The following is a 13,092-nucleotide window of genomic DNA, read 5'->3' on the forward strand; positions in this document are numbered from 1 at the left end:
CAGAAAGAGAAAAAAATAGGTAGTATGTTAATGCATACCTGTGGAATCTAGAAAAACGGAACTAGTGAACTTATTTGTAGGACAGGCATAGAGACACAGACACAGAGAACAGATTTGTGTCTGTGCACTTTAACATTTAAGCTAGTAGAATCTGTGCAACATCCTGATTAAACAGGCACTTATGATGATGCCCACTCACATCTTAGGGAACTGGGCACAAAGGAGTTAAGCTGGTGGGGGCTCACAATTCCTAAAGGGCAGAACAGAACCGGGAGTCAGAGCCTCACAACCTAACCCACCACAATGCACGTCTGTGCCTGATTGACAGTCCTCTCTAGGCTTAAGTCTCCCAAATCCATGCTTCTTCCACTTTCAAAACAACTTCTGTTCAGTGCTCATTATCTCAGCATCCCATGATCACTGTTCTTTTGAAAAAACAAAATCATTTTATTAAAAATACGTATATACAACCCCCCTTACTCTGCTGGCTGGATGGCATTCCAAGGCTACAGTGTCCGAGTGGGTGGCGGGGGGCATTTGTTCTTGCTATCTCTACTAAGCGCCTGCTGCCTCAAAAAGACCAGTGCTCTTACCTCCCAACATTTCAATGTCTTGTTTACACTGTTTATTCACTTACTAGGCTGTCAGCTTTGTCTTTAACAAGTCAAGTCCATTTTGAAATGGATTCATGTCTATTAAAAAAAGAATTCCCTCAAATCTATTAGGCCCATATCTATTCAGACAGAGCCCTTAACATCAAAGGGTGTAACTCAGACCCATGGTAAAATTACTACATGTATAGATAAGATTAGAAACTAACATTGAAGGTGGAAAGACAAGGTGTATTTTCTTTTTTTTTTGCTTATTTTAAAACCTGGCCTCTCTCAGCACCATTACCACCACACAAATAAATCCCATTTTCAGAAATAATTGCTTTGATTTTTGTTTGGAACCATAAACCTCCTGTTGACCTTTGCTAGAGGCAGTACAACAAATCTCAAGATTTAATCATCATTTCTGGTGGATCACTCTCCAAGACTACCATGGTTTTTAATTCTGGCATTAACAATTAGCAAGGCTGGTCCACCATTTTTCTTTGGATTTCCAGAAATTTTTCTTGCAAATTGGGGACTAAATTCCATGAGGTTTTATTTCAAGCTATCTCTTATGGATTTCTCACTTTAAGAATTTAAAAGGGCATTAAAAATATTTTTACAGCCAGTCCCTATCTTGTTCGTCTAAACCATATTATTTCATTTTCTTATGTAAAAGTTGCCAGGAACTTGCACCCTTGTCTTCTTCATCCTGTTTGGAGGTTATAGACATGAATTTGATCTCCTTTTTTGAAAAGTATCTTTGAAGATAAACAGTCCCATTAGCAGTTTCATTGTTGTTGTTTAGTCACTAAGTCGTGTCTGATTCTTTTATGACCGCATGGACTATAGCCCTCCAGGCTCCTCTGTCCTTGAGATTTCCCAAGTTGCCAAATGGAGTGGGTTGCCATTTCTTTCTCCAAGGGATCTTCTCTACCCAGGGACAGAACCCGAGCCTCCTGCATTGGTGGGCGGATTCTACACCACTGAGCCACCAGGGACTACCATCCCATTAGTACTCTCATTAGGAAGTATCACCTGGGTATCAACTGGATATCTTATTTCCACGCATCCTTGGATATTCTTCCCTTGTTCTTATTTTACTTTAGAAAAAAAAGCAGCATTTTGAAAAGAAATCCTTCTTAAGTCAAAGCTTACTGGTGCAGGAGGAAAATCAGAGAATTCTGACTGAGAACACCTTCCTGAAGGAATTGTCTTGGTTTTGTGCTATTTACTGTATATGCATGTATCCAGCTTTCCCTTGCTTCTCTTTGTTTCTATTGGACCAGAGTCTCTCAGACATGAATGAAGTGTCAGGGGACTTTACCTGCTTTCTTTTAGCTCAGACTCCAACCAAGAGGCCTGAGAAGTAGACAGTATTGCACAGCTCAGAACTTTTCCTCTTGGGAGCATGCTGGCTCCAGTTGTAGAGAACTCTGCACCAGTGTTTAAATATAATAGCACCTGCTCTGCCCTGGCCCTGGCTGTTCATTTAGGGTAATTCTCAAGGTAAAATTTAGCAACTGTTGAAGCCCTTCAACTCTCAAAATGTGTTGTCCTGTGTGGTCTCCAAGCTCTCCTGAGTGCTTTACATTTTGGATCTCAGGAGAAGCTACAGTGGTGCTGTGGACTGAAAAAATATTCACAACCGAATAGTTTAACATTAGTGTTTTATATGGTGGGGACTTTTAGGATTTCAAGCCCAGGAGACAGCATCTCAAGTAACCCTGAGAGAACTGCTCTCAGAAAGCAAGAGGAGGACCCTTGTTATATGGAAGTTTTGCGACAAAAGGCAGATAGTCTGAATATCAAAAGATTATTGATAATTAAAGAAAAACAGATATCCCAAGTTAAGGAATTCAGTACTTTCCTATGTATGGGAAGATGCAAGATTCTGGGATCACTGAAATCTTTCCTTTGATATGCACAGTGATCTGGGGCCAGTATCCTGTTTTCACCTCTGTACCTTCCTCATGGCTCACCATGGAGTGGTTGCAGTCTGATGGTGGCTACATGGCAGGTGTTCTTTCCTTCCTGACTTCCCTCAGGGCTCACCAGCTTACCATCCATGGTGGCTCTAATTGCTGATGATTCTGCCATTCTTTGTTTACTGATTCAGCAGGAAATATGCCACTTCTCAAAGCCAATCTTGTTACTATGAACATGTTCTTGTGGCTAAAAAAGCAATCCCAACCATGCCCTTGTTGTTCTATTTTATGCCAATGGGATTCCAGGCTTACGTGCCCATCTTGAGATTAAAATTTCTTGTTCTTTGAGAATGATCAGTGCTACCTTCTTCAATGATGAACATATTTCACTTAAATAAACAACTCTTGGCAATCAGTGCTTCTGAATCTGCTGAAAATTTCCTTAATCTACTTCCTCAACACAGTTTTTACAGGCTTCTCATTGGTCTCCCTAATTCAAAAGGAAAGCATGCTGCATCTCATACTGAAGTTCAAGGTCTTCTCATATAAAAGCCATGCCTCTTTCCTAGTCTACCTAGACTCTGCTTATGTCACAACTTGTCACTGTATTTATCCTTGCATCCTAACCTCTAACCTTAAGCTTTAATTAATAACCCATATAATAAATCTTAAAGTAGAAATAGGGGATATTTACTTTGTTTCAGCCATCTCTGTAAACAGAATCAGAATACATCATCAAACAGAGTCAAATTAACACAGTAATTATATTTAAAGAATTAAGACTTTATGAGAAGGGCAAGAATTGGGTTGTTTGGAATGACTGTCTTTCCAAATACTGTTCTGTGCGCATGTATTACATACAAAGGACTATCACACGACTTATTCATCTTAGTCGGGGAAGGCAATGGCACCCCACTCCAGTAATCTTGCCTGGAAAATCCCATGGACGGAGGAGCCTGGTAGGCTGCAGTCCATGGGGTCGCTGAGGGTCGGACACGACTGAGCGACTTCACTTTCACTTTTCACTTTCCTGCATTGGAGAAGGAAATGGCAACCCACTCCAGTGTTCTTGCCTGGAGAATCCCAGGGATGGGGGAGCCTGGTGGGCTGCCTTCTATGGGGTCACACAGAGTCGGACACGACTGAAGTGACTTAGCAGCATCATTCATCTTAGTTCCTCCTCACTTAGAGGAATTGATGATAAAATGCCACCAAAAGTAATACCACTAATTGAGACAAAGCCTTAACTTATGTCCTTGACTATCCCATTGACAAGTGGAATATTTCCTGCCATGTCAGGAACCAAAGAATGTCACAGTTATCACCAACTGCAACCACAGGTGATGGTGAGCTAGTGAGTCCTGAAAGGACTCAGGAAGGAAAGAATTCCTGCCATCTAGCAGCCATCAGACTGCAGCCACTCCCCATGGTGAGCACTGAAGGAGCTCAGGATGTGAAAACACCATGTACTGGCCTCCCTGGATTGTGAGGAATTTTATAGCCAAAGGGGTAGAGTTGCTAATTAGGATCAGAGTGCTGAGTGGGGCAGAAATTCCTTCAATTCAGAGATCATCTGGCCTCAGGTTTTGATGGGTAAACTGTGACCTTCTCTCTGGAAGGAAGAGTCTTCACCAAGTAGTTACCATATTCCATATGGTGAGAGCTTTAGTTCTGCAAGGCTTCCCTGGTGGCTCAGCTGGTAGAGAATCCACCTGCAATGTGGGAGACCTGGGTTCAGTCCCTGGGTTGGGAAGATCCCCTGTAGAAGGGAAAGGCTACCCACTCCAGTATTTTGACCTGGAGACTTCCAAGGACAGAGGAGCCTGGTAGGCTACAGTCCGTGGGGTCACAAAGAGTCATACAGGACTGGGTGACTTTCACTTTCACTTAGTTCTACAGAAGAGCTCAACATAATGTTATGTGTGTTCTTTGAAGGGGAACCAGGATGCTGCCCCAAAGCTGCACTATTGCTTCTTGACTGCTCCTCACTTGTCTCTGTATCCCCTCCCTTCCCTGATTAGCAGCTATTTGAACCTGCCCTTTGGAATTCAGGCAATGGGACACAGAAAGCCTTTTGTGCCCAAAAGCCACACAGGTCCCTGCTTCATTTCAGCCTCCCTGTAATAGAGAGGAAAAAAAAAAAGTCAGATATAATTCCTTGTGCTGTATCAGACAAGGTATTAAGGCATGTTTAATGAAGTAAATAAATAAATAAATGGTCTGTTATCTTCTTCTTCTGAGGTTGAATTGAGGCACAGATAATTCCTCCTACAATCTGAAAATTATACTTAATGTACGGATTTCTGCTCAGTTTACTCAATATATCTGAATGTAAGGGAGGAAAAAGTTTATGAAAAGACCAGCAATCCTGTATCTTGGTACAAACCTACCTCTTCCAGGGAACACACTTTGCCAAGAGCTAATATCTACTCTCTAGGTGAGTGATCACACCATCGTGATTATCTTGGTCATGAAGATCTTTTTTGTACAGTTCTGTGTATTCTTGCCACCTCTTCTTAATACCTTTTGCTTCTTTTAGGTCCATACCATTTCTGTCCTTTATCGAGCTCATCTTTGCATGAAATGTTCCCTTCGTATCTCTGATTTTCTTGAAGAGATCTCTAGTCTTTCCCATTCTGTTGTTTCCCTCTGTTTCTTTGCACTGATCTCTGAGGAGGGCTTTCTTATCTCTTCTTGTTATTCTTTGGAACTCTGCATTCAGATGCTTATATCTTTCCTTTTCTCCTTTGCTTTTCGCTTCTCTTCTTTTCACAGCTATTTGTAAGGCCTCCCCAGACAGCCATTTTGCTTTTTTGCATTTCTTTTCCATGGGGATGATCTTGATCCCTGTCTCCTGTACAATGTCACGAACCTCATTCCATAGTTCATCAGGCACTCTGTGTATCAGATCTAGTCTTAAATCTATTTTTCACTTCCACTGTATAGTCATAAGGGATTTGATTTAGGTCATACCTGAATGGTCTAGTAGTTTTCCCTACTTTCTTCAATTTCAGTCTGAATATGGCAATAAAGAGTTCATGATGTGAGCCACAGTCAGCTCCCAGATTTGTTTTTGCTGACTGTATAGAGCTTCTCCATCATTGGCTGCAAAGAATATAATCAATCTGATTTTGGTGTTGACCATCTGGTGATGTCCATGTGTAGAGTTAGTCTTCTCTTGTGTTGTTGGAAGAGGGTGTTTGCTATGACCAGTGTGTTCTCTTGGCAAAACTCTATTAGTCTTTGCCCTGCTTCATTCCACATTCCAAGGCCAAATTTGCCTGTTACTCCAGGTGTTTCTTGACTTCCTAATTTTGCATTCCAGTCCCCTATAATGAAAAGGACATCTTTTTTGGATGTTAGTTCTAAAAGGTCTTGTAGGTCTTCATAGAACCATTCAACTTCAGCTTCTTCAGGGTTACTGGTTGGGGCATAGACTTGGATTACTGTGATATTGAATAGTTTGCCTTAGAAATAAATAGAGATCATTGTGTCGTTTTTGAGATTGCATCCAAGTACTGCATTTCAGACTCTCTTGTTGACCATGATGGCTACTCCATTTCTTCTAAGGTATTCCTGCCCACAGTAGTAGATATAATGGTCATCTGAGTTACATTCACCCATTCCAGTCCATTTTAGTTTGCTGATTCCTAGAATGTCGACGTTCACTCTTGCCGTCTCCTGTTTGACCACTTCCAATTTGCCTTGATTCATGGACCTAATATTCCAGGCTCCTGTGCAATATTGCTCTTTACCGCATCAGACCTTGCTTCTATCACCAGTCACATCCACAACTGGGTATTGTTTTTGCTTTGGCTCCATCCCTTCATTCTTTCTGGAGTTGTTTCTCCACTGATCTCCAGTAGCATATTGGACACCTACTGACCTGGGGAGTTCCTTTTTCAGTATCCTATCATTTTGCCTTTTCATACTGTTCATGGGGTTCTCAAGGCAAGAATGCTAAAGTGGTTTGACATTCCCTTCTCTAGTGTACAAAAAAGATCTTCACAACCAAGATAATTACGATGCTGTGATCACTCACCTAGAGCCAGACATGCTGGAATGTGAAGTCAAGTGGGCCTTAGAAAGCATCACTACGAACAAAGCTAGTGGAGGTGATGGCATTCCAGTGGAGCTATTTCAAATCCTGAAAGATGATGCTGTGAAAGTGCTGCACTCAATATGCCAGCAACTTTGGAAAACTCAGCAGTGGCCACAGGACTGGAAAAGGTCAGTTTGCATTCCAATCCCAAAGAAAGGCAATACCAAAGAATGCTCAAACTACCACACAATTGCACTTATCTCACACGCTAGTAAAGTAATCCTCAAAATTCTCCAAGCCAGGCTTCAGCAATACGTGAACTGTGAACTTCCTGATGTTCAAGCTGGTTTTAGAAAAGGCAGAGGAACCAGAGATCAAATTGCCAACATCCACTGGATCTTGAAAAAGCAAGAGAGTTCCAGAAAAACATCTTTTTCTGCTTTATTAACTATACCACAGCCTTTGACTGTGTGGATCACAATCAACTGTGGACAATTCTGAAAGAGATGGGAATACCAGACCACCTGACTTGCCTCTTGAGAAATTTGTATGCAGGTCAGGAAGCAACACTTAGAACTGGACATGGAACAACAGACTGGTTCCAAATAGGAAAGGAGTACGTCAAGTCTGTATATTGTCACCCTGCTTATTTAACTAATATGCAGAGTACATCATGAGAAATGCTGGACTGGAAGAAGCACAAGCTGGAATCAGGATTGCCAGGAGAAATATCAATAACTTCAGATATGCAGATGACACCACCCTTATGGCAGAAAGTGAAGAGGAACTCAAAAGCCTCTTGATGAAAGTTAAAGAGGAGAGTGAAAAAGTGGGCTTAAGCTCAACATGCAGAAAACTAAGATCATGGCATCTGGTCCCATCACTTCATGGGAAATAGATGGGGAAACAATGGAAACAGTGTCAGACTTTATTTTTCTGGGCTCCAAAATCACTGCAGATGGTGATTGCAGCCATGAAATTAAAAGATGCTTACTCCTTGGAAGGCAAGTTATGACCAACCTAGATAGAATATTAAAAAGCAGAGACATTACTTTGCCAACAAAGGTCCTTTTAGTCAAGGCTATGGTTTTTCCAGTAGTCATGTATGGATGTGAAAGTTGGACTGTGGAGAAAGCTGAGCACCAAAGAATTGATGCTTTTGAACTGTGGTGTTGGAGAAGACTCTTGAGAGTCCCTTGGACACAAGGGGATCCAATCAGTCCATTCTAAAGGAGATCAGCCCTGGATGTTCTTTGGAAGGACTGATACTAAAGCTGAAACTCCAGTATTTTGGCCACCTCATGTTAAGAGTTGACCCATTAGATAAGACTCTGTTGCTTGGAGGGATTAGGGGCAAGAGGAGAAGGGGATCACAGAGGATCAGATGATTGTATGGCATCACCAATTTGATGGACCTGAGTTTGAGTGAACTCTGGGAGTTGGTGATGGACGGAAGGCCTGGTGTGCTGCAGTTCATGGGGTCACAAAGAGTCAGACACGACTGAACGACTGAACTGACTGAATGTCTACTCTGATTGATTCCTGGCAAATCTCTCAAAATGGATGACACTTTTTTTGGAGGCAGAGCAATCATTTAACCTTATCAGAAATAATACAAGTTCTTAAAAATAACTTTCATGCCAGAAGTTGAATAACTTTGTACAGCTTGTTTTTGTTTTTACCAGAATTTGTAGAGAACTTAATGAAGTGCCATATGTCAAGTCTGGAGTCAGATTAAAAACAAATAATTAAAATATATCCTTTCTCCATCAAAACAGATTGTGATATGTTGGTGGGAAGAAACGGAATCTGACATGTCATGTTTTGACAGGTTTTTCTTTTTTTTTTTTTTTTAAGAAAATCATATTGTAAGACATTGTATTTGAAAGTTGTGTTTTCTTCCTGTGGAATGCCAAGTTTCAATCATAATTAATCTAACCTGCCACATCTATTAACCTGCCATAATGAGACAGAGAGGCACATATTTGGAGACATATGGGAGCTTCTGAGGAACAGTCACTTGGCACCGACGTCAAAGAGCAAAAGAAATGTTGAGAGGTTTCACGTGTGCTGACGGGGCATGTGTATGTGAGCAGTTTCACATTTCTCCCAAATTCATTTGATTTTATGCAACAAATTATTCCTTGATGAGGGCAGACATTTTCCAGGATGTGTGTGTGTGTGTGTGTGTGTGTTTAATTTTATGAGAGGGTGATAAGTTTTTGTCAAAATTTTTAACAATAGAAAACAACACTGTAGACCCAATTATAAGTTTGAAAAAATAATAACAGAACCTTTATGAGTAATGAGATTTCTATTCTTCCTTTTTAGAAAGGCATTTCAAACCATCACTCTGGTCAGTCCCACCTGGACACATTTGATGGCGTCTTCACCAGAAATTTCTATTTATTTTATTTTGTATTGGAGTGTAATTTCTTTACAATGTGTTGGTTTCTGCTGTACAACAAAGTGAACCAGCTATATGTGTATAGCTATATGTATGTGTGTGTATATATATATCTCCCCTCTCTCTTGAGCCTCCCTCTCACCCACCACCCTATCCCACCCCTCTAGACCATCGCTGAGCACCAAGCTGAGCTCCAGGGAGAACTTGAAACACAGGACCTGGCCACAGACTGAGGGTTTGTCACCCATTCCTCCCAGTCCTCCTGAGCAGTGGGGCATCTCAGGAGGGAAAGTGAAAGGCTGACATTCATGGGACACAGACCTCATATGGGGGGCTTCCATGAGCCTGGAAGCCCCATCGGCTCACACAAGTAATAAGGACAGAGAAATGGCCGGGGTCTCTGTATGTTGTGAAGTAGATCCAGTAGAATGAGCTGAAGGATTCGATGCAGAGAGTGAAAGATAAAGAAGAGTCAAGGATGACTTGAAGGATTTTGGCCTGAGAAACTAGGAAGCAGAAGTTGGCATCGGCTGACATGAAGAAGTCTGGGGGTGGAACAAGTTAGGCAGAGGGAGAGCAGAGCCCAGTTTGGGTTACACTGAGTTTTAGAGTTCTGTTAAGTATCAGTGGATAGAAACTCAATAGGAAGTTTAATATCTGAATTTGGAATTTGGTAGTGATCTAAGCCTGCGGCTTACGTTTGTTTGTTTGTAGATGCTGTTTAAAACCAAGGGGAGTGATGGGCTCTTCAAGGAAGTGAGTATAAATTCTTATAAACCAGGAAAACCCAATGAATAGTGACTGTCAATCAAGACACTTGATAACAGACCACCAAGCCACTCTGGTCCCTCAGTTCATATCTTAAAGAGATGAGTGTTTGTCACACATGTGGACATCTAGACCCCATGCAGCAGGCAGGTGAAGAAGGGAGGGCTCTGTGCTATCAGCCTCTCCATCGTCACCATGGACTTTGCTCAGAAAAGTGATTCTTTCCTTGCCTCCCTTCCAGATCCAAGTAAGCTCTCTGGTTCAGCCTCCACAGAGCACCAGTTGGCCCCTCAAACCATCCCCAGGGAATGAACACTCACTGAGGGGCCATCTCTGTACTTAACCGAGAACAGCTGACCAAGAGCACTTCCTTCCTGCCAGCTTTCATCCATAACTCCATCACATCTTACAACAACCCTCTCAACTGTCTCTGCTGGAGTTTGGCCTCTGTTGACTTCAGTCTTCTTCAGAAACCCACAGTCTCCTGTATAGAGGCTTAATCCCCACCTGGAGTCTGGTCAGTGAGCCCCTTTTCTTATTATTGCCTAAGCTACAACCTGGGCCTCCCAGGTGGCTCAGTGGGTAGAGAGAATCAGCTTGCACTGCAGGAGATGCAAGAGACATGAGTTCGATCCCTGGGTTGGGAAGATACCCTGGAGGAGGAAACGGCAACCCACTCCAGTATTCTGGCCTAGAGAATCCCATGGACAGAGGAGCCTCGCGGGCTACAGTTCCATGAAGTCACACAGAGTTGGACACGACTGAAGCGACTGAGCATGCACGCTACGATCAATACCTGGGGTTTCCCACAGCCCTCCCTGTCCTGTGCATTACATTTCCCTGCGCAATATTTTTTCCTAATGGTTATCATAAGCAGCTGCTGTGAATTGTAATAACTGTCCATGTCTACTTAGGACAGAAGCTAGAATATTAATTGTATTCTGTGATTTATATTCTAAGTTAACTCACATGCCATGGAGGTTTCTAGGGTCCAAATTGAAGTCTGAGGACCTGAGGAAGCGATGTTTATAGCAAAGCTGTGTCCAGGGAACCCAGCATAATTGGTTTCTGAAATATCTCTGCTGCAGGAAGCAAGTTACCAGGGACATCTAATCCCCTTTCACCTCCACAGTAAAACCTGGGGACGCTAACAAGGAAGTGGACAGAGGTAGGAACCTGGTAACTCCAGTTGCCTCCAGGGGGCCTAGGAGACACAAGGCTAATTGGGTCTGAGGTCTAATTGCTCTCAGGCTTTGGGGCTTTCAGCTGTTGTTAGTTTGGATGCCAATTACAACCGTATTTCCTCTTTCATAAGGGACATCTAAGGAAATGCCGGTTATATTTCATTTAAGGCTGCATGTCTCCCTTATTGACCCTTGGTTTTATTGTGTGCCACTTAATACATTCTTTTATGTTCAGTTCAGTCACTCTGTCATGTCAGATTCTTTGCAACCCCATGGACCGCAGCACGCCAGGCCTCCCTGTCCATTACCAACTCCTAGAGTCCACCCAAACCCATGTCCATTGAGTCAGTGATGCCATCCAACCATCTCATCCTCTGTTGTCCCCTTCTCCTCCTGCCTTCAATCTTTCCCAGCATCAGGGTCTTTTCAGATGAGTCAGTTCTTCACATCAGATGGCCAAAATATTGGAATTTCAGCTTCAGCATCAATCCTTCCAATGAATATTCAGGACTAATTTCCTATAGGATTGACTGGTTTGATTTCCTTGCAGGGTCTCTCAAGAGTCTTCTCCAACACCACAGTTCAAAAGCATCAATTCTTCAGGCGCTCAGCTTTATTTATGGTTCAACTCTCACATCCATACATGACTACTGGAAAAACCATAGCTTTGACTAGATGGACCTTTGTCGGCAAAGTAATGTCTCGGCTTTTTAATATGCTGTCTAATTTTGTCATAGCTTTTCTTCCAAGGAGCAAGTGTCTTTTAATTTCATGGCTGCAGTCACCATCTTCAGTGATTTTGGAGCCCCCCAAAATAAAGTCTCTCACTGTTTCCATTGTTTTCCCATCTATTTTTCATGAAGTGATGGGACCAGATGCCATGATCTTAGTTTTCTGAATGTTGAGTTTTAACCCAGATTTTTCACTCTCCTCTTTCACTTTCATCAAGAGGCTCTTTAGTTCTTTTTCGCTTTCTGCCATAAGGGTGATGTCATCTGCATATCTGAGGTTATTGATACTTCTCCCAGCAATCTTGATTCCAGCTTATGGTTCATCCAGTCCAGCATTTTGCATGATGTCCTCTGTATTTAAGTTAAATAAGCAGGGTGACAATATACAGCCTTGACATACTCCTTTCCCAAATTGGAACCAGTTTATTGTTCCACGTTTGGTTTGGACCAGGAAAGATAACGCTATCCTAGGTAGTGCATTAAAAAAATAATAATAATAAAACTAAATTCATTAAAATATTTTTAATACAAAATTTAGGTTTTTTTTTTTTAATGCACTCAGTTAGGATAGCATTATCTTTCCTGGTCCAATCTGAATGCATTATATTTTCTTTTACCATAATTCAAGTTTAAATACTCCCACTGGGTACCCATAGCCAGGTCCTGGACACTGCTCTCTGCGAGAAAAAATCTGTCACTCACATTCCTGCCTTAGTCTATAAAATAGAAACTCTGGTTACCTTGAACTGCATGCTCAGTTGTATCTGACTCTTCACGACCCCATGGACTGTAGCCCACCAGGCTTCTCTGTCCATGGGATTATCCAGACAAGAATACTGAAGTGGTTTGCCGTTTCCTTCTCCAGATTTATAAATGAGTTGAGAAAAATTAAGCCAAAGACTTGTGTCTCTTTTCTTAACTGGAATATATAGCTGTTGTTTGGGACACATCTGAGTTTTGTTGCAAGGATGCACATCTATTGAGAATTATCTTTTTCTAATTTGATGTTTTTAATTTAGAGAGTTAAAAAAGAAACAACAACAGAGAATCAGTCCCAGTTAACACAGCCTGCAGCCTATAGGAAGAGGATGAGCCATGTGGGAATGTTTCCTTCCTTGTCTCTACTTGAAGACTGAGCACTCAGTTCAGTTCAATTGCTCAGTCATGTCCGACTCTTTGCGACCCCACAGACTGCAGCACGCCAGGCCTCCCTGTCCATCACCAACTCCCAGAGTTTACTCAAACTCATGTCCATTGAGTCAGTGATGCCATTCAACCATCTCATCCTCTGTCATCCCCTTCTCCTCCTCCCTTCAATCTTTCCCAGCATCAGGGTCTTTTCAAATGAGTCAGCTCTTTGCATCAGGTGGCCAAATTATTGGAGTTTCAGCTTCAACATCAGTCCTTCCAATGAACACTCAGGACTGATCTCCTTTAGG

The sequence above is a fragment of the Bos indicus genome, chromosome 11 (genome assembly GCF_029378745.1).
Source record: "Bos indicus isolate NIAB-ARS_2022 breed Sahiwal x Tharparkar chromosome 11, NIAB-ARS_B.indTharparkar_mat_pri_1.0, whole genome shotgun sequence".
Lineage (NCBI taxonomy): Eukaryota > Metazoa > Chordata > Mammalia > Artiodactyla > Bovidae > Bos > Bos indicus.